General features: G+C 41.7%; 1 protein-coding gene across 1 annotated transcript in view; it reads left to right on the forward strand.

The window, feature by feature from the left end:
• Positions 1-22,078, forward strand: part of arhgap15 (Rho GTPase activating protein 15) — a 776,478-nt gene that overhangs the window by 447,575 nt on the left and 306,825 nt on the right. The window lies entirely within an intron of this gene.

The following is a 22,078-nucleotide window of genomic DNA, read 5'->3' on the forward strand; positions in this document are numbered from 1 at the left end:
ATAGCTGGGTAGATGCCAGTGTTGTAACTGTACTGGAACAGCTTGACTAGGGGTGTGACAAATTCTGGAGCACAAGTCTTCAGTACTATTGCCAAAATGTTGCCATGGCCCATAGGCTTTGCAGTATCAAGTGCCTTCAGCTGTTTCTTGACATCACGTGGAATTAATTGAATTGGCTGAAGACTGACACCTGTGATGCTGAGGACTTTCCAAGGAGACCGAGGTGGATCATCCATTCTGCAGTTCTGGCTGAAGATTGTAGCAAATGCTTCAGTCTTATGTTTTGCACTGATGTGCTGGGCTCCTCCACCATTGAGGATGGTGATATTTGTGGAGCATCCTCCTCTAGTGAGTTGTTTAATTGTCCACCACCATTCACAATTGGATGTGGCAGGACTGCAGAGCTTAGATCTGATCCGTTGGATGTGGGATCGTTTAGCTCTGCCTATCGCTTGCTGTTTATGCTGTTTGGCACACAAGTAGTCCTGTGTTATAGCTTCACCAGGTTGACACCTTATTTTTAGTTATGCCTGTTGCTGCTCCTGGCATGCCCTTCTGCACTCTTCATTGAACCTTGGAGAAGGAAGAGTACCAATTAAATTGGAAGAAATGCTAGTGTAAATTAGTGAGGTGAAGACAAGTAATTCTTTGAGTGGACAGTGGAAGAAGAGTAACCTCTTGAAGTGGAGGAGAGCAGGAGGCCAGATTGGATTGAAAGGAAAGAAGGAGATGAGTGTGGTATACACTGGAATGGCATCCACCACTTAATGGCAATGTGTAGCTGAGGTCCAATTTTGGTGAGCCACCTATATAAGGCCAGAAACTAGGATTGGGAAACTAAATTCATTTCCAACCCTGTTTATAGTTCATAATTGTTATCAGCACAGAATAGAAGTCTTAGTCAACAAGTACCAGATCGTCTGGTGTAAGAAATGGAAATGTCATAGTTCTGCACTAGGGGGTGCTCTTCGAGAGTTGTTAAGGTGCATTGTTAAAAGATTCAAGAGAGAGCTTCTCCTTTCCTATAATCTACATTATACCTGATTCAAGAGTGCTTGAAGCTTATGCTGGCAAAGTATTAGATTCCATAGTGCAATTTCCTTTGAAAGGATCCTAAAAATCCTACTGTCTAATTGCACCTGTTGGTCCCTTCCTCTGCCCCCAAATTCCTGCTTTCCTGTTTAGCATTCATCTCTAGGAACACACTCTGGGATTTCCTTTTTTTTTAATTTGAAGAGAACAATAAAATGATGCCTTGTTGCTATGTTACACAGAAATGCAAATAGGGGCTTGGAGTAGAAATTTTCCCCATTTTGCAGCCAAAACATCTGAACAATACTGGGGGCAATACCTGAGGAAACAACCAGGATGAGAAACTTTCTTTTATTGTGGTTTCTGTTTTAAACCCACTTTGATTTAAAAAGTTTAATGCTAAATTTGAGTTCTTAGACTTTTCTTCCTTTCAGTGCGTGGATTTGATGTCTAAATGCAATCTACTGTGAAGGAAAGGAAATCTTTTTTTTAAAAAGAATGCTTCTTTGAGGGATCATTTTAGCCATACAAACAGGCAAAAAGTCCTTTTGTTTCGGTTAGTGAATGCCATTTCTAGTGTCTTAAGGAATGATATTTAAAACTGGAATAAATACTCTAATCATGCTTTAATGGGTAAGCTACTTTTGATAAGTTCTGCTAATAAGCAGAACATAATTATATAAAATTTCTCAGATTGAATGAGTTAGTAATCTGGACCTGAGTGGCATGTGAATGAAGTACCCCTCACTTCCTCAGTGGCAAACGCAAGTGGCAATTAAATCATGTAGGCCATAGGTTCTATTCTGGGTGTATGCTAAGTTGGGTGCAAAAATTAGCCAAAGGGTGAATTGTCTGTGCCCGCTGGCATCAGGCTTATTCAGTGGCATGAGTGGACAATATGGCGGGAAGGCCAAAAATCGGTTTCACAACATTGTGAAACCAGTTTGCGATCGCCCACTCCGCCTGCCAATGGTGGGCTGTGTTTCCCACCATTGGATGTCGGGAACTTCAATGTAATGCACCAGCATATTATTTTAACGCCAGCCCCCCAGACTCATCTCCCAGCACATTCCCCGTCCACCAGCTGGATCATCCGCCCACGTCGGCAGGAAAACATGCCAGTGTGGAACACATCTTGACATGTGTGATGTGCAGAAGTTGGGACTTACCCGCCAAGGCCTTGCTCACATCGCGGATATCTGAGAAGCAAAGGGTACTGGAGCCCAACAGCAACGGGTACCTGGATGAACGTCCATGACATGCTGGGTGGATTCTCATGGACACGGCTCTGCTGCAATGCAGCTCACGGAAGTTGGAAAGTCACCGTTGATGCTCACAATGGGTGATGGTCGAGGGGTTGGAGAGGAAGGTCTAGGATCGGCTGGGAGAGGAAGAGGTGTTGGGGGGTAAGGTTGGGAGGGGGGGAATGAAGGTGTCAGGGGGAGGTTGGGAGTGGAGGGAGGGAGTACAAGGAGAGGAGGGGGTACCGGGGGAGAAGATGGCAACTGGGGAAGTAGGTGTAAGGGGGGTGGAATGTGTATGGGAAGGAGTGCGGAGAGGGGAAGGAGTAAGGCTGGAGGAAGAAGTAAAAGTGGAGGAAGGGGTCAGAAAGCAGGAGGGTGTCCAGGGTGGCGGGGGGGCGGGGTTTGGAGGAATAAAGGTGGGGGTGAAGGGGTTCCAAGGGGGGAAGGGGTGCAAATGTGGAAGCAGTCCAGAGTGGGGAAGGGGTCTGGAGGGGAAAGGGGTCCAGAGGGAGCATGTGCAGGTGAGCATGCAAGGGAGGGATCTGATAGGTTCATGTCTGCCTCCTGGGGAGTGAACTGAGGGTGTGCATGTTACGAAGGGATGGTGAGAATGACTGAGGGCAGAGTGAGGCGGTAGGGTGGGAGGCTGAGTGTTTGACGGCGAGGGTGGTTGGTGGAGACTCGGAGGCAGACATAGACCCTGGGGGTGAGAAGGATGAGGTCAGGGGGAGGTTAATGTAGATGGGGTAGGGACATCCCGGAAGGAAAAGGGTTGCGGCTGGTAGGTCACGGAGGGGCGGTGGAAAGTGATGCCTCTAGGTCCCGAGGCTTGCGTCTCTCCGCTGGTGGAGGGCGTGGTTAAGCGCTGTGCCGGGTCTTCCAAGCTACTTATTTCCACCTCTTCACTGGAGGAAGAGTCCCCTTGGATGCAGATGAGAACCTGGATGGAGCTGAGGGACTGGCTGGCTGAGGGTGTTGGTCCCTTGACAGAGCTCCCTGTGAACCAAAGTAGAGATAAGTAGTAGGATAAAGGTAAAATACTGCGGATACTGGAAATCTGAAATAAAAACAAAAAAAAGCTGGACAAACTCAAATGCTGTCAGACCTGCTGAGTTTTTCCAGCATTTTTTTTTTGTGTTTGTGTTTGTGTTTGTGTTAGAGATAAATGGTGCATGGCAGCAGAGTCAAAAGCAGGAGAGAGAGCACTCACAGTTGTGTTGAGGAAAGGATGATATGTGCAGGATCCTCAGGTGGATGTTTGCCATCGACCTCACCGTCGCCGCAGGCAGGGTCCACAGCCTCACCTGTCAGCGTGATGGCACGCTCCTCAAAGTGAGTGAGGGGCCTAATGTGGGCCACTCCACCCCCCCGGTCTGGAACCTCTCCCTGATGATGTGAGCGGGCTTCTCCTGCATGAAAACAGATGGAGAAAGTGTGAGCAGGACACATGTCACTGCGTGGAATGTTTGTGTGGTGAGTGGAGCCATGGGCAGGATGAGACCGCGAACTCAAGAGACTATGAGCCTGATGGAGATGTGAGGGTGTGTGTGAGAGTTAGTGGCATTGTCCCTTGAGGTGTGAGATCTCTGTGGATGTGTGATGGGTTTATGAGTGTGCGAGTTGAGAGTGATGAGGAGAGTGAATTACCCTGTAGTGGCACTGGGTGGCTGTCCTCTTTTGCAGGGCATTGTCGCTGACCACCACTGCCACCACCTGCCATGCTGGATTGGTGATGCTGCTGCCTGCCCCTGTGGCCAAAGAGATGTAGAGGACACTGCAGCAGGCCTCCACGGCATCCAAAAGGCATTCCAGTGACACGTCATTAAACCTGGGGAGCTGCAGTATTTTGCCTTTCGTGGACATCTTCACTGCAGTAGTCATGGGCTGGAAGCACTGAGAGGTGTGTGTGTGCGGCTGGACTTTAAATATGGCGCCTGGCATGATGAAGCGGCGAGGATTTGGCGTGGCAGATGAATGAGAGCCCGCCCACCATGGAAACGGCGTGTTTCCCGGGAAAGCATAACTAATGCGGCGGGTTTGTGATGATACAGCGTGAAAACCCGCCATTGCAGCCGGCTGTGTAATGGGACCACTGAGGTAAAAAATGAACAAAAGTTCCTATGCCTGATCATTGTCTAGTGGCTTTTCATTGCTCATTGTGAGGGTAGGAAAGCAAGAGCTGTGAAATCCCTATGGTCAAATAGGTTACTAGTCCTAGGCTCAGATATGAAGATGGTCTCTAAGATAAAGTTTCAGAGGGTATCATTGCAACTATTGTATTGCCCAGTACCAGTTGGCATCTTCAGGACAGGAAGAAGAAGAAAAAAGACAGAACAGGTGAAATGAATTCAAAATAGTTTGAAAATGAAAGTGATTAATTTGTTTCCTTACACAATATGTAAGAACAAATATGTGTCACATAGATGCTCTCCTTCTATGGATGGTATAATTAGAATTCTCACCTATTTGCCTTCGGCTTGATGTGGTGACTGACGTATTTACTCTGAAATGATGGAACTCATCGTTCAGTAAATGCGCGTGGTAACTGTGAGTCAGAAGTAAGGCTTGCTTCTGACATTTTCGTACTGCATTTCCCAGCAGCATTCTTAAGTGGTGTGAGGGTCAGTGAGGGGGTTTCCTGCTTCCTGTTGCGAGGTTACCACAAGCTTATATTGAACTATTAGCGTATTCTAAATTAGAGTAAGGTCAGAGAGGGAAATCCCATTGTGGAATCCCCGCACATCACACCTCCCGAATGCTAATGGATCAAAGCCACAAGCCGAAGATTGTGTGAAAGTATTCACTTTCAGATTACTCTGCGATGAGCTTTCCCATCAAAAAGCTACTTGGAAATTCACAATTACACAATTAAACTTTCATTCTGGTGTGATTTAAACCAGTTTTAAAATCTGTTAAACTCCATTTTTAGAAGAAAGAAATGTTTGTATTTATGGAGCACCTTTCATTTCCTCAGAAAATTTCAAAACGTATCACAGGCAATGAAACACTGTTGAAGTGTAGCAATGTTGTGGCAACTAACTTGTATGCAACCAAATGCCTGCAAATGAGATAAATAAGTAGTAAACATGATTTTGATAGCTTGGGTTGAGGAATTAATAGTAAGTCATCGGATCTTTGATTTCCACGTGACCAGCCAGATAGGCCGTTTGTGCATCCTCCCTTTCTTTTGCCCTATCACTGGAGACTGTGCCTTCTGCTGTTTGGACCCCATGGTCTGGAATTCCATCCCTAAAATCCAGAAAATCCAAGGGTCTTGCAGGTACTTTTCCCAGTTGTGTTTGTGTCACAATTCTGTTTCTCAACCTCTTAGGTTCTCCCTTTCCCCCCGGTTCCTTCATTTAGCTTAGTATTTCTCTCTTTACAGTCTCCTGGGTTGTCTTTGTCATACATTGTCCTGCTCCCATTGCTACAGCTCCATTTATCGTTTTGGCTCCCCTGCTGTCTTTCCTGCTTTTGTTTTCACAAACTCTAATACTGGCAGTCTCCAGTTAACTCTGACACTGCTCTCTCCTTCAGTATTAGTTTGTATTTTTTTCCTGATTGGCCAATGCTCCACTAAAAGCTACTACCAATTGGATCCAGTGTTAAAATGTAAGCAGCAGGAACCGTTCTTGTTCACTTTAGTCTTGTGCTAAATATTGGCCAACACTTTACCCACTACACAGGGTATTGGTTGTTTCATCATTTGCCATGACATCTGGATTTTACTGACCAAGGAAGACATTATTATTGAGATGCATCTCAATGATTTGCAATGTTTCTTTTTATACCCAGGTTCTATAGTAGGAATCTTCTTATTGCATGTAATAAAATCTACTTTGAAGAGAAAGATGAAATGGGGCCCATAGTCTTTTAAGTGTGAAAAACAGGTCCATACCAATCTGTCTTCAGACATTTTCATATCTGTAATGTTGAATCACTGGATGCCAAAAAAAAACTACATAAAACAAACAACACAAGCGTTTTGAGAAACTTACCATATTTGGTACATAAGATGCTGGAAAGCTCATAGCTTCAAGAACCATGAGCATGTTTGGGCAAACTATAATTAATTGTGCATTTTTAGCTACCACATTAATTCAGTGTTTCTGGGAAAGATAGCCTTTTGTTTTGCTTTTTTCCTTACATCCAAAATGTTTGAAAAGGATTTATTCCTTATTGGCTTGAACATTTAGAAAGGCTTAGAAGTTGAAAGTACTTTTTTTATTCTGGAATTAATTTAAGGAGCTGAGTAGTCTAACAAGATTGTGGGAACCATACCATGTCTGTTTGCACATACTGAGAACAAACAAAAGAAATATCTACCTAAATTATGGGAATTCTTGGACTAATAACTAAAGCCCTTGGGAAATATTTCCTGATTTGTGATGATAGGAAGCTAAAATAGTAATTTTGTTTTTAATTAATTTCATACAAGAGTATCTTGGTTGAGGCAGTTGAGTGCTTTATTCTTAACCAGTAGATTGCTTACTTGGGACCCAATATAGCTTATTACTGAAACTCACTTTCTTCAGCTAGACACTTTCCATTCCCTGTTCATGGGCTGCTAAATAAAGCACTGCATGGAAACTAAACATCCTTAGCTCAATGTCCTGGATATGCCTACATAACAGCAGTGTTGGGAACACCTAGATTCAACAAGAAGACCCGCCATAACCTTCACAAGGGCATTCAGGAATGGGCAATAAATGCCAAACGTGCAAGTAATGGCCATGTCATACAAATGACTATAAAGCCCAACTCATGGAAAATGAAAAAGCAAAACATTATGCATTGTCCATTTCAGTGCAGTTGACCTGTACTTCCTGTCAGCCAGTCAGAAAGTAACTTTAGTAAATGCTATGGCTTAACCAGAAGCCCCCACAATACTCACAAATGCAAAGGATGTATGGAGGATGTGTTTGATAATGTGGAATGAGGACCAAGTGGATGAAATTGCAAGTGGTGTGAATAAGATACAGCAGCAATTATACCTGCATTGTGAAATGTCTTCTTCTATGTTTAAACCAAATGTACTGGATCCTTGAACACTTAAATCTATTCAGTTTGTAATACCATTAAAAGAATATAGCTTCTGAACTTGGCCTGTATATGATGCTCAACCTCTTTATTACCCCTTCAAGAATCACAGTGACATTCAAATCAGCAATGTTTGAAGAACATTGAATTAAGAAATGTTGAATCGTTTTGTATGTGTTGACTTTGCAGCATTCAGCTTTTACAATGCAATGAAAATATTTCTTGCTCCAATTAATTGGAGATGCAATGTTGTATTCTGATGATTAGAAAGTTCATTGACAAGTGAAAAATTAGGCACTGTCTATTCTCTAACCAGGTGAGTGGACAGCACCATCAGGACAATCATACTGTGCTTCAGCTCATATCCCCAGTAGCACGTGACCCAAAGTTGCACTGCGTACAGAATCTAAACTTCTTGCTTTCAGTTCAGCTTTGAGAACGTTGTAAGATTTTGATTGTGTTTTGTTCTTGCCAATTTCCTTCTTACTACTCTTGAAAGCGTTGAGTTAGCAGATGCAAATTATCCTCCAGAATGCCACACCAGTGACCATTATTGAGCTGTAATCCTTAATAGTGTCAGTGAATGATTAAATCTCAGGCATTTCACATCTGAACCTTTTGGCCTTTTGAGTCTGTTCCACCATTCAATATGTTAATGGATGCCATTCTTCCATCTCTACTCTACCTTCCCACAATATTCCCACATCCCTTGGTTCCATTAGTATCCAAAAAACCTATAGGTATCTGATCATTGACAGTCCCCTGGGCTAGAGAATTTCAAAGATTCATAACCCTTTGAGTAAATAAATGTCTCCTTATCTTAGTCCTAAGTGACCAATCCCTTATTCTGAGACTGTTTCCCTAGTTCTCCCCAGAAAAGGGAAACATCCTTCCAGCATCTGCTCTGTCAACCCTTTTAAGAATTTAATGGCCAGAATTTTCAGGATGTTGGCCCCCACCATCTGAAGAGTCAGTGGGGAACACATCCCCGCCAACTCCAACAGCCCCGATGCCATTTCACAAGAGTGATGGTTGGCGGAAGGCAGGAATTCTGTCCATTACCAGGAGGAAATCCTGTCTTGGAGGCCAATCAGATTGGCTGGCAGTTCTCCAGCCATTCCAGCAACTGTGCTGCAGTGACTGGAAGAGGCACTGTAGCTAGCTGCCTGGAAGTAAGTGCTGGGAACCGGAGGAGAGGTAAGTGGCAGGGTCAAAGTGCAGGAGCAGGGCGGCAGTAGGGAAAGCCTGTTGGGCCACGAGGGGGGCAACCGGGGCCTCAGGGGATAGGCCAGAGTAGGAAGGGAGGTTCGGATGTCACGAGGCCCTAAGGAGAGGGCGTCAAAAGGGGACTTCTGATGGAGGCAACCCCCCTCCACCGCTTACCGCCCAAGATCCAACTTTGTTCAATTTCAAGTTCCATCCCAACCCCCCTGATCTATCATTCGCCCGCCAGCCTAAAAATTGAGGTTGGGTGGGAAAAGGCCCTTAAGTGGGGTGGGTATGATCCCAGAGGCACTGCCCGCCCAGCATAAAATCACGACCAGGCCGGGGCAGGCAGGATCGCTGAGGGAATCCCGTCCATGCAATTTCATGCTTCCCCCCTCCTCCCCAACTCAGAACCTGCCAGGGGGCTAGCATAAAATTCTGCCCCATGTGTTTCAATGAGATCAACTCTCATTTTTCTGAACTCTAAGGGATTTAGATCCAGTCTACTCAATCTCCCCTCATAAGACAATCCCCTCATCTCAGAAATCTGTCTAGTGAAAGTGCATTGCACTCCCTCTAAGGCAAGTATATCATTCCAGGTAAGGAGACCAAAGGTCTATACAGTACTCCAGGTGCAGTCTCACCAAGGCCCTGTATAATTGCAGGAATGACTACTTTACTTTTATACTCCAATCATTAGTAACATACTCTTTGTTGTCCTAATAGTTTGCTATAACTGCATGCAAACTTTCTGTGACACCAAGTGCCCTCTGAATGCCAACTTTTCCCAGTCTATCAACCTTTTAAAAAAAGTTTGCTTTTCTAACTTTCCTATCAAAATGGATAACTTCACATTTCTTCTCATATACTATCTGCCATGATCTTCCTCATTCACTTAACTTGTCTAATCCCTTTGCTGTCTCTTTACATTCTCCTTACAGCTTACTTTCCCACCTAACTTTGTATTGTCAGCAAATTTGAAATCACCACACTTAGACCCTACTGTAAGGCATTGATATGGATTGTAAATAGCTGAGGCCTAAGCGCTGATCCTTGATGTATCCCACTAGTTACAGCCTGCCAACTCAAAAATGACCTGTTCATTCCTACTTTCTGTATCTTGTCTATTAACCAATTCTTGACCCATGCTAATGTATTAACCCCAATCCAATGATCCCTAATTTTGTATGATAAATTCCTGCATGACACCTTATTGAATATGTTTTCAAAAGTCCAAATACACTACATCCACTGGTTCCCTTTTATCAACCCTGCTAGATAAAATCTCAAAAAAATCTTAGTGATTTGTCAAACCCCGATTGCCCTTTCATAAATCTGAGTTGGCTCTCCCCAATCATGCTATTATTTTCTAAGTGCTCTGTTACCGTGTTCCCAATAATAGATTATAGAATTTTCCTTACACTTGATGCCAGAATAACTGGTCTACATTTGTCTGTTTTCTCTCTCTCTTATCCTCTCCATATTTGACATCTCCAAGTGTTCTGATCAAGACTAGGGTATTGACTGATTTTCCTCATCTCCAACTGAAAAGGCAAATGTAACAATTCTTTTTCCATGCCCATCTAAAAGCTAAGTCAACCCAGATGTGAAACAAATCTGAGACTTCCTATTATGCATCGCTTAGCTATTCACTGATAAGCTCACTGAAACATCATGGAGATTGGCTAAAGCAGCTGTAAGAAAACCGAACGTCAGTGCCTCTTTTCTTGTATGTGTTTCAGGGCTCATGCCTCATCAATGTCAATGACTTTGTTTATGAACATGACAGACCATGTGTGCACTGACAAATACTCTACAGAGAGTATTATCAGTTTTTAGACTCCTCCAGGGCACCATTGCAAAATTATTCAACAATGATGTGAGGGCAATAGTATAAAAATTTAGCAATTATTATTTTTACTAGACAAGTATTTTAGAACATATGGTCCCAAGTGAACAAGATATAACTTCAGTTCTGCTTAATGCACTGTTACAATCCCCCGATACTGTGGGGAAACCATAAATCAAAATAACTAAATTTACTGAATGACCCCCAAATGATGAAATTACCAACAAGATCCCACTTTCTGTAGCCTTTACTTTAATACGAAGCAGAATCAATGCAAATTACACATGAATGAACAGGCAAATGATACATCAAATAAAAAGGTAAATTTCACTTTAAATAGTCGATGCAACAAAGGTACATCTTATGCAACCACAAGCACGTGCATTACTTCCTGCTCATATGTGAAACTACATGGCAGCACAGTTCAAGGATATGCTGTTCTTTATTCATGAGGGATAGGTCAGAAGTCCTAGCCAACAACAGTTTTCACCTTTGAGATTCACGGCTATGATTATCATCAATAAGGCACAGTTCTATGAAAACTTTCTCCCTCGGGTCATGATAGTCCTGATGCTGTAGCTTTCCAGAGTTCCTTTTCAACCAACCAACCAATAACACCCTGGTTCATGGTTTGGCCACTTCTGGAAAAACACCCAGCTCTTTAGCGTTTTTGAGCTATCCAAACAGTTCTCTCAGTTTTAGGCCTTTTTAGCCAGCTTGCACATTGCCTTCAAGAGCTCCTGACTCCTTTTCTACCAAACAGAAAAACCAACCTCTTCCTGAGACTGGTGGGGTTCCTATTTCTGACTCTGATCCTTTTCTCTTTCTTTCTGCATCTGTGTGCTAATCACCTTCGCCCTCCAGCTCCTCTCATTGTAGATCTCCTTTGTGTCTGCAGCTCTCCTTTGTGTCTGCCAGCCATATGGCTTCTTTCTTGCCTTCCTTCCTGTTGGTGTTGCTTCCAAATCGAGGGCCATTAGGTCACATGGACCCGTATTTCTTATTATTCAAGAAAATTACAATTGATCCCTTTAAATTGATACAAACTCTTAAAAGTCCCTTTTCAAACATTTTTAAATAATTACAGTTTCCCTAAACATTTTAAAGAAATTACAGACTTTCCTTACTGTACTGCTTCCTGGTCAAAGGTCTTCACAGCACACATATGTATAACAATATTGTCTACTTTTTGCCTACAGTGTGAAACTGACACTTTGCTGTCCCCATGCCAGATTTGTGTCTATTTTTCTGCAGTTAAGTAATGGTTATGTATGAGCAAGTGAAGTCAAGCAGTCAGTTTCTATTATGGACAATGAGATTATAAAGTTCACAGACTGTATTCATAAAAATTTATGAAAAAGTAATGTACACTAAAGTTATTATAAATATTATAATGAAGCAGATACAAATACTAAAATATTACTTATCAGTCACCTCCTTAGTTCCATAGTAAAACCTTTGGTTAAATGTTAGAAAGAGTGGGAGTTACAAATGTTACCACTGGTATCAATATCTGATTAGTATGGAAGCCACAATTAAACAAATCCCAGTGCTGCAGTCAAAACTGCTGTTCATTAAATTTTATTATGAATACCCCACTTCAGTAATTTTTTTGTCCCCGTTTTAGCATTATTTCTCAGCCAAGAGGAGTTGACAATGTCTTCATAAGCTTCTCTCAGTACTTGACTAGCTGTGGGCTGGCAGCTCTTCAGGGTAGGCCGTCATCCTTAATTAGATGGTGGCAACCTGTCAATTGGCCACTGCCGACAAAATGCCACCCCTGGATCCAGCCGCCTGCAGGAGCGAAGTCAGCTCTCCCTTTCAGCCCTGGCAGTGAAACTTCAGCCTTGACCAAAACTTCAGCCCTTAGTCTTTAGAAAATCACAAGGCCACAGTTAATTGGGGAACAGTGCGATGGTACAAACATTTGGCAATGTAACTTCTAAAAGTGTTCTTTATCCTACATAGGCAAAACTTCAATTTTTAAAATTTATTTGACATTAATAAATTGGGGTAATTTTAACCTAGTTCACGGGACAGGAAACTCAGGCTTGGGTGGAATGTCAGTTTTATACCCTCTCTAATATTACTCTCTATTGACATTGTTACAGTGTAAAATCAGGGCGGGATATAAAACCAGTGTTGCGCCCAAACCCACCAGTTTCCCAATCTGTGGACTGAGTCATTTGTGCTTCAGTAATAGCAAACTCGCCTTAACGTTAGAAGGTTGTGGGTTTAAACCCCAATCTAGAAACTTGAGCACAAAATCCAGTTGGACATTTCAGCGCAGTACTGAAGGAATTCTGCACTGTCGGAGGTTCTGTCTTTCAAATAAGACTTTAAACCAAGGCCCTTGTCTGCAAAGGTGGGCATAAAATACACCACAACATTTTCAGAAGAAGAGCAGTGGTGGTCTCCCTTGTGCCCTAACATCTATCCTCAAACAGCATCACTGAAGCAGATTTTCTGGCCATTTATCTCATTGCGGTTTGTGGTACCATGCTGTGCACAAATTATTTTCCACATTTTGCTCATTACCATAGTCACTACACTTGAAAAAGTACTTTGGCTGTAAAGGATTTGGGATACCCTAAGGTTGTGAACGGTGCAATATGACTGGAAGTTCCTACCATTCTTTAGTTGTTCGTTGTTGGGGTAAGTAATAGAACATATAACAAAGGTGCTTTTCATCATTGTAGATTCTTATGAATTTGATATGCTGATTTGCAAAACACCGGCCATTGCTGTGCTGCAAGTGGTATATACATCCAAAACAATTGCTTAAATGACTTTGTGTCTTTAATTCATAACTGCATCATTAAATTGTGCCAATAGAAGCAGAAAGGACATATGAAAACATAAGCAAACTAAGAAGTTTTAACCATGTCTTACACTCAAAATAATAAACTTTCTAGCTAACTACGGTGTTAATAAACAAATGAAAAATTGGCATCGATGACAAATATTGCTCTTTTGGTACACATCCAATTTGAGCTTCAGCCATTGCAATATTTGCAGTGTTTCACCACAGCTGAGTTTTTTTGATTGGTTACAAAGAACGTGCTCTGAAAAGAGACAGATATTCAAGGGATATCCTGTTGTTCAGTGACATTTGGTATAATCGTGGATTAGTCTGGACAGATTACACAAATAAACAGAGATAATGTTGCTTTCAGTTTGATTAATCTCCTTTCAGTCTGGTATACAGAAAGGTAGTATGATTGACATTTGGTAGTTAATTTCAAGTGTGCATCTGGAAATTTAGCAAATACAGATGTTTTAATCAGAAGCCATTATCACTCGGTACAACTTACAAAATTTGACCTCCCCACTTTAAATACAATGATTTAGATTGGGTGGTGATGGACTTTCTGACATCCTTTATCTATACAAGAGGAACATTGACAAAATTGGGTTATGAACCAGGAGTTTAACCACCCCACTTGTATTAGCAATCAATTTATCCTCTAAGTTCCTGTTGGAATTTTTTTTCGGAGAAACTGATCAATGTAACTGAATTTTTCAATACTTTTTGGAAAATAGTCATCTCCATCTTGCTTATATGACACTAAGCATTTTTCTTGCTTGTACAAATAAAACAACACATTGACTCTTTTTCAGTTGGCTTTAAAATGTTTGGTCCTGAAATGCGACAAAATATTACTTTCAGAAATGCTAATTGATGGAAAAGAGGTTTATTGACCCTACGCTGCAGTAGAAAGTTTAGCATTCCCTTTGTCATAAATTATTGCGCAGTCTATGAAAGTCCCCTGGACTCTGCCCAAACTGGCATACAACAGCATTAGTCACTCTGAATGCATCTTATGTGGAGAATTTTGTTTTCTTTAAGTTGGGCATGCAAAGTGTCCTTACCCTCTCAAGCTCAGTCATTACAACATTTAGTCAGTACATTGTGTTTGCCATGTCAAGGGAGACAATGACACTGTACTTCAGAAAAGTGTAGACATTATTTCTGCTCTTCAGATTAATAGATTTTGTCATACTCATGAAGAGCAGCAATCAATAGCACTTTACTCTGACATCCACTGTCAATAGACCTTGTACCCATTACTAGGGATGGTTAATAGATAGTTCTTCAAAATCCTTTATGTTGCTCATAATATTTCCGAATTGTTTAAGAAATTGTGTAAAATGAACTATCATAAATATTTGTTATTTTACCAGGTGATTTATTGCATCATATTGGTTGCTCTGCTACTTATATCATAATAATATATTTTCCCTATGTACATCATGAACTAATTTCAACACAAATATTGAATCAGCTCTCATTGGTTCTTAATGAAACAGAATTATTTGTGTGCAAACCTACTTCGGTGCTTTCATTCAAAGTTGGATGTCTTAAAATTAAATTAATAAATATTATTACATTTAATTCAATACACACATTTTGATATCTTGTCAGATAGAGCAACAAAATATTGAAATTATCACTTGGTAGTATAGAACTTGAATATTGCTGGAAAGAGAGACATGTTGCCAAAGTTTTCATAAAGCAGGGCAAATGCAAGAATGCCAGATTTCAAATGATCACCACAATTTATAGCGCAGGAGAAAAGGGGTCCTGATTGGTCAGAAAGTCAACTCTGATTGGCCAAGGCATTGCCATGGGGAAAGCAACAGGGAACGATAGGTGCCCCTTGCCTCCAGGTAATTTGATAAAGATGCAAGGCTTGAACATATTCCTTTTGTTTGCTGAGAACAGATCCATGTGTATGAACATATGTCACTTCCAGCAAGCATGAATGAGCCATTTTACATGTTTGACTTAAATTGGTTGTTAGTTTGTCCATTAGCATACTCAGGATTGTCCAGCTAATGCTGCCCAATCACAGAATCACATCAAAGAGTAGAAGTTTTATTTTGGGTTTTGCGAGCATGGGCTGGTTCAGTATGTTCTGTACTCTGCCTATTACAAACAGCCAGAGAAACATCTTGTTAGATTCAATCAGCCAATCATTGGGAGGTATGATCTATGCACCTAGCATTGCAGTGGCAATGAAAGTCATAAACAATGTTACTCAATTGTGTGGATTGACAGCAGCATCCTGTTACCGGAGAAAACCATTCATGTTGCCATTGTATAATAGTAGCGAGAAATGGCTTGCTTATCCTGTTGTTCAAATTTTTGAGATACTTTGCCTTTCCAGGATAATTTGAGGCATACCGGGCACTTTTCATGTCCAAGAGAGGTGGAATTTGGCCCATTTAAGAGATTGCGTGATTCACAGTGAATAATGATCTGATCAGGATAGTGTTAAGCTTGCAAGGTGAGAAAATGGCTAGGCCCTATTTACAAGATGGTTGATAAGGCCAGTGAAAATTTGAACAACAGAATAAACAAGGTGGTTCATGGTGCTACAATGCAATGGCAACATGAGCAACATTTTCCAGCCCACCATTGCAAAACTCAAAACAAAGTGTCTAATATTAGACTTGATTCCGCGATTGTGAAGCACTTGTTGAGCAATCCTGAGAGCGCTAATAGCTACACTAACAAACAATTTAAGGTAATCAGTCGAGCTCATAACGTAACTCAATTACACTTGCTAGAAATGACATACATTCATATGCAAGGACCCATTCTCTGCAAAGAAAATGAATATGCCTTGTGTCTTTTTTGAATTACTCAGAAGTAGAGGGAGCCTCCAGTTCCCAGTCTCATTCTCCATGACAATGCCTTAGCAAAATAGAAATTAACTTGCCAACCAATCAGCACCCCTTTTCTCCTGTGGTATAAATTGTGGCGATCATTTAAAATTTGGCATTCTTCTGTTTGTTCTGATAAGTGCAAGACAAAAAACTTTGGCAACATGTCTCTCTGTTCAGCAATATTGAAATTATATTATGGTAGAATTGACAACACTAAATTTAGGACTGCTTTATAAAGAAGTGGGACTTTCAGGCTAGTGATAAAAAAAAAATGTGCCTGTGCCTGAAGGCCACCAGTGTTAGTTCAGGTCTAGTGTTGGTAATGTAGGATGTTAATACATGCTTTTATCTTCTTATCTTTTCTTTGAACTTGAATATTCTTTTAGTTAGAATTGAAATTATATTTCAATTTGTATCAACACCAAAATCTACTTCTGGTGAGTAATGTATGTTCCCAAAACAAGTAATAAAGAAGGAACTTACATTTATACAGTGTCTTTCATGTCCTCAAGGTGCCCAAAAACACTTCACCACCAATTAAGTACTTTAGAAATGCGTTCACTTCTGTAATATAGGAAAACATGGCACCAGATAATCTGCTTTAGTGATGTTGCTTAAGGGATAAACACTGATCAGGACTAGGAGAACTCCTTGGTTATTCTTTAGTTTGTACAATGGGGCATCTTATATCTTTCTCAGTTTAACGTCTCATCTGACAGAGAGTACCTCCGATAATGTAGTACTGCCTTAGTGCTTCATTGAGGTGTCAGCCTGAATTATGTGCTAATGCCTCTGGAGTGAGTGAGTCTTGAATCCATGACTCAGGGGTGAGAATGTTACCACTGAGCAGAGGCTGACACCTAAGAAACCACCTTGGTACAGAGGTAAGCATAAGGAATGACCAGTTAGCATTAAAACTGTAAAGGGGCATGTGATGACAGCATGTTGATAGTGAAGGGATGTGACGCATTATGTTTCAATCCCCAATGTGAGTAAATGCTGATCTCCGTTATAGCCCTGTGAAGTATTTGGAACAGATTAGGGAGGAAATCAGAGGAAGAGCCATCCTGGACCACTGCCATTTGACAGGATATTTATGTGCCTTTAAGTATGCTAGCTTATAGGCAATTTTTGGTATTTATAATAGGCCATGTTTTATGCTGTTAGAAGGTAATGCTGCTTGTAAATGTCCAACAGTCACTTAAATTTCAGTATGTGTATAAGTAGATGGGCCCCAGTTGGGTTTACAGAAGCCATGTTTTCTAACTGCTTTTTTATTTCACTTCATACAATTTATAATGGCAGGATATAGCAAAGGTACATCTTAAGCCGTTGATATTGGCATCCACTGTTTAAATCCTTACGCAACCATTCCATGCGCGGTGGCAAATAAGACCTGAATAATACAGCTGATTGACTTCTGTTTGGCACAAAAGTGAAATGTAAGTAGCCAAAATCTGCCATCCCCATTATTTACCACATCATATAAAAGAATTAAATCAGTACAACAAAGGAGTAAGGTTCTAATTTGTGAGGGAGTCATCCCTTTGAAGGCAGTACTTCCACAGCCAGACAGCACTTCAACCATTCCACAAATTGTTGGTAGTCCACATTCTTTAGAAATTTTATTTGTTTGTGGAGTAAGTCAGAAAAATTGGTGGAAAAACACATTTTAACAGAATCGCAGATTTATTATTACGAACCACGCCTCAACTGTAACACTCACGTCTCTGAAAGAAACTGTGTGATGATTGCAAATGAATCAAAATGAGACTGAACGAGAGGTAAAATCAGGTGTTAAAATCAAGTAGTAGAAAAGTCACCACATAATTTCTGTGATTAACATGCAAGTGTTAATCTTTTCTACAATTTAAGAAAAAACCTATTTGAAATTTCAAAATTGTATTGTGCCCATTCTTAAAGGAAAAGTATTTCAAATTATTCAGTAAAGCATAGATTTCAACTGACTAGCTTCCATAATTAATACAGGAACCTAATAACCTAATAGCATGTGACTCATTAGGCAGAATCTTCTGTTCGGCGTGCGGGGGACGGGCATGCGTCTTGACGTCACCGACTGTCATTCCGATCTTCAGTTCAGTGGGCACGCACCGGAGTCAGCTGCGGGCCCGCTGAACTGTCAAAGGCCTGTTAAGGCTATTAATGAACTAATTAAGGCAAAAAACTGCGGATGCTGGAAATCCAAAACAAAAATAAAAATAAAAATGCGTGGAAAAACTCTGTTCAAGAGTCATACGGACTCGAAACGTTAACTGTGTTCCTTTCCGCAGATGCTGCCAGACCTGCTGAGTTTTTCCAGGTATTTTTATTTTTATTTTAATTAGAGCACTTGGCAGGGCTGCCCGTCCAACCTTAAGGTTGGCGGGCAGGCGAAGAGCCCAGGCAGCCTTCGCTCCACGGGCGGGATTAGGTTTCATGAAGGATTTGCTAATGAAATAAAATTTTTTATTAAAATTCATAAGCATGTCCCAGCTCATGTGACACTGTCACATGAGGGGGCATGTCTGAATAATTTTTTTAATTCTTTTTTTCTATTTTTCATAATGAAATTAATCTCCGAAAGTTAGCTCCACGCCTCAGGGAGATTTCTGCGCTCTATCACGCGCATGCGTGAAAGAACGCAAGCCCCAACTCTCCCTCCTCCCCCTGCCCGCACAGATAGTGTTAAACGCTTCTGGGTATGCGTCACACTGGGTGGGCCTTAATTGACCCGCCCATGTAAAATGGCGTTGTGCAGCCGATCGCAGGCGGTGATCGGCACCGTATACGCCCGCGCTTGCTCCCGACCGGCCCGCCCGACGGGGAGGAAGTTCTTCCCATTGTTTTTGAATTCTTCTGCACTCAATTCAGACATAAGGGCTGGAATTTTGCTTGCCCGCTGGCGTCGGGTGTGTTCAGTGGTGTGAGCGGCCAATATGGCAAGAAGGCCAAAAATCGGTTTTGCGACATCATGAAGCTAGTTTGCGAAAGTCCACTCCACCCGCCGATAGCGGGCCGCGTTCCCCGCCATCAAATGTCAGGAACCTCGTTGTAATACGTCAGCATATTATTATGAGGCCAACCCACCAGACTCATCCCCCCCCACCACTGAATTGTCCACCCACATCGGCAGGAAAACATGCCGACATGTTTCACAACAGCATATGTAAAGCGTGGACTTGACGGGCTGCACTTTGCTTGGGACTTCGCGGTTTGTTTGCCTACTTTGCTCCGGTCAGCAGCACTCGCAGTCATCAGCGCCAGGCTTCACAGACAGCACCACATCGCTTTTAGGGGGGCTCATGGGTAGGTCTCTACCTATCAGGTCAGCCATATGTGGATGGCTTTTCAATGGCTGCAGGGCAAGGTCTTGCTTGGGGAAGGGGGAGAATTGGCGTCAGGCAAGGGAGGAGGCTGCAGGCCGAGAGCTGTAATGGGAAAGGAGGATGTGTGTGGGGGCACATGTTGATCTGCGCAAGTGGCCTCAAGATGGTGAGAGCTGAGGAGGCAGTCTCCAAAGGAGATGAGGCCAGATGGACCTGTGAGGGTATGTGTGTGAGAATGGGTAGCGATGTTCCTTGAGCTGGCAGTGAGTGAGATGCCAGTGAATGTGTGATGGGCTTGAATGTTTGAGTTTAGAATGATGAGATGGTTGCCATACCCTGGCTGCACAAATGAGATCATTCATCCTCTATCTGCATTGGATGGCCAACCTCTTCTGTGCAACATTGGCACTAACCACCATTGCCATCGCCTGCCAAGCCGGAGTGATAATGTTGCTGCCCCTCCTGCGGACAGAACGGCGGTAGAGGACATCACAGAAGGCCTCCATGGCTTCCAAAGGCGCTCGAGGGCTGCAGTCTTCTTTCCTTTCGGGGCCAATTTTTGTTTGCTGCCATCCTGGGCTACAAGCACTGAGTGCAGCTGTACTTTAAATGTGGTGCCTGGCGTGATGAAGCGGCAAGGTGATGATGTGATGGGTAAATGAGAGCCCGCCTGCCATGGAAACGGCATGTTTCATTTTACCCACCCGCTACTGCACTTAGTGCAAATCTGGGGTGATTCCACCCAAGAAAACCTGCGATGTTTCATAAATTATATCAAGAAATGCAAATTATTTAAGTTCACTGGTATTATTTATTTAGGGGTTCATGCATTTATAATCAATTTTTCCAGTTGCCTGTTATTCTTCAGAATTCCTCATAGCAACTCTTAATCACAAGAATGAAGGATCCTGAGGCCAAGCTATGCTATGAAATCATGTATTTTAATGCTGTTTTGAAGCAGTCAAAATATCTTCTGGATAGCTGTAATTAAATAGGGGCACAGTATGTGAGAATGTTAGCTATTCTTGTCAAACTTAGATGCTAAAAAAGCCATTTTGGCATCACATAAAATTGAGTGTTGAAACTCTTTTTATGGGTGGTCTTAGGGTAAAAACCTGAATTAGTCAGACTTAATTTAAATAAATTTGTAGGTAACCATGAGTAAATTAAGTAATAAAGTGTTGCATTTCAAAATTTGCAGATGAGACAAAGTTGGGAGGCATAACAAGCAGTGCAGATAGCACCAGGAAATTACAAAAAGACGGGTAAATTAAGTTACTGGAAAAAACTGTGGCAAATGGAGCTCACTGTGGCAAAGTGTTAGGTTTCAAGAAAGACAAATCGGAGTATTTTCAAAATGGTGAGAAACTAGGAACTGTGGAGGTGCAAAGAAATTGAGTACCCATGTACACAAATCACTAAAAGCTAGAAGAAAGATACAAATAGTAATTAAAAACACTACTGGAAGCTTATACTATATCCCAAGGGAACTATATGAAGGAAAGGAAGTTTTGCTTGAGTTATATAGAGCCTTGGTCAGACTCCCATCTTGAGTACTGTATCAGTTCTGTGTACTGCATCTCTGGAAGGATATATTAATTAGCCTCGGAGAAGTTGCAGTGCAGATTCACAAAGTGATAGTAGGCTAAACGGGTTAAGTCACAAGGGCAGTTTGCATGAACTTGGCTTATATTTTCCTCGACTGTATAAGCTCGAGGGTGATCTATTTGACATGCTAAAATGGATAATGGGATTTGATAGGATAGCCAAAGAAAAACTGTTTCCTACGCTGAGGGGATCCAAAACAGGAGGCATAACCTTAAAATTAGACTCAGGCATTCAGGTGTGAAACTAGAATGCACTTCTTCACACAAAGAGTAATGGAAAGTTGGAACTTTCTCACTTAAGGGCTGTGGATGCTGGGCTAATTGAAACTTTCAAAACTGAAATCAATCGTTTTTTGTTAGGAAAGTGTAGCAAGGGATGTGGAGCAAAGACAGATAAATGTGGTTGAGGTACAGATCTAAATGAATGGAGGAACATGCTGGGGCAGTTAGAGGTGGGCGGTGGTGTTGAATAACCTATTCCTGTTTCTGTTATCTGTGCAGTGTGATAGCTATTTTATGCCGCTAAATGTCAATTCTTCATATCTACCACACCAATCGCAGGTACCCTTCCTGTTGCAATAACATATTGTGGTTTTCATTTGGGTGAGGTCAAGTCATTGTTTATCACAAGTTTTATCTTGGCTTTCAAGTTATCAAGATATTGGATTCTGAACACAGTATCTAATCTGCACCGGAATTTTTCCAACTGGTATTTTTTTAAGAGGCTAAGGTATTAATTATAGTTAGTGCAGGGCAAGAAAAATAGGATACCATCCACTTAAAAATATGTAACCTTGAAGCTGCATTGTGCAATATTAACATATGGAATTCCTCTATGCTCAAGGATGGGCTAATCCAGTTATGTTAATATCACTGGCCTTTATATTTCAAGTACAAACTGGTTTTAAATGAGACATTTCTCTTTACAAAACATTGTTGTATAATTGTTGGTGACACCGTGAACCTGTCTAGTAATATAAAGGGTGACACAGGCTGAGTTCATTATGAATTTCCCATTGAAGATATCTTTTCAATTGGTCAGAACATCTCTGACTTAGGAAGGAAACAAAATCATCAAAGTTTCTACTTCTGACTGCTGGA

Source organism: Cetorhinus maximus, chromosome 11 (assembly GCF_964194155.1).
Source record: "Cetorhinus maximus chromosome 11, sCetMax3.hap1.1, whole genome shotgun sequence".
In the NCBI taxonomy this organism is placed as follows: domain Eukaryota; kingdom Metazoa; phylum Chordata; class Chondrichthyes; order Lamniformes; family Cetorhinidae; genus Cetorhinus; species Cetorhinus maximus.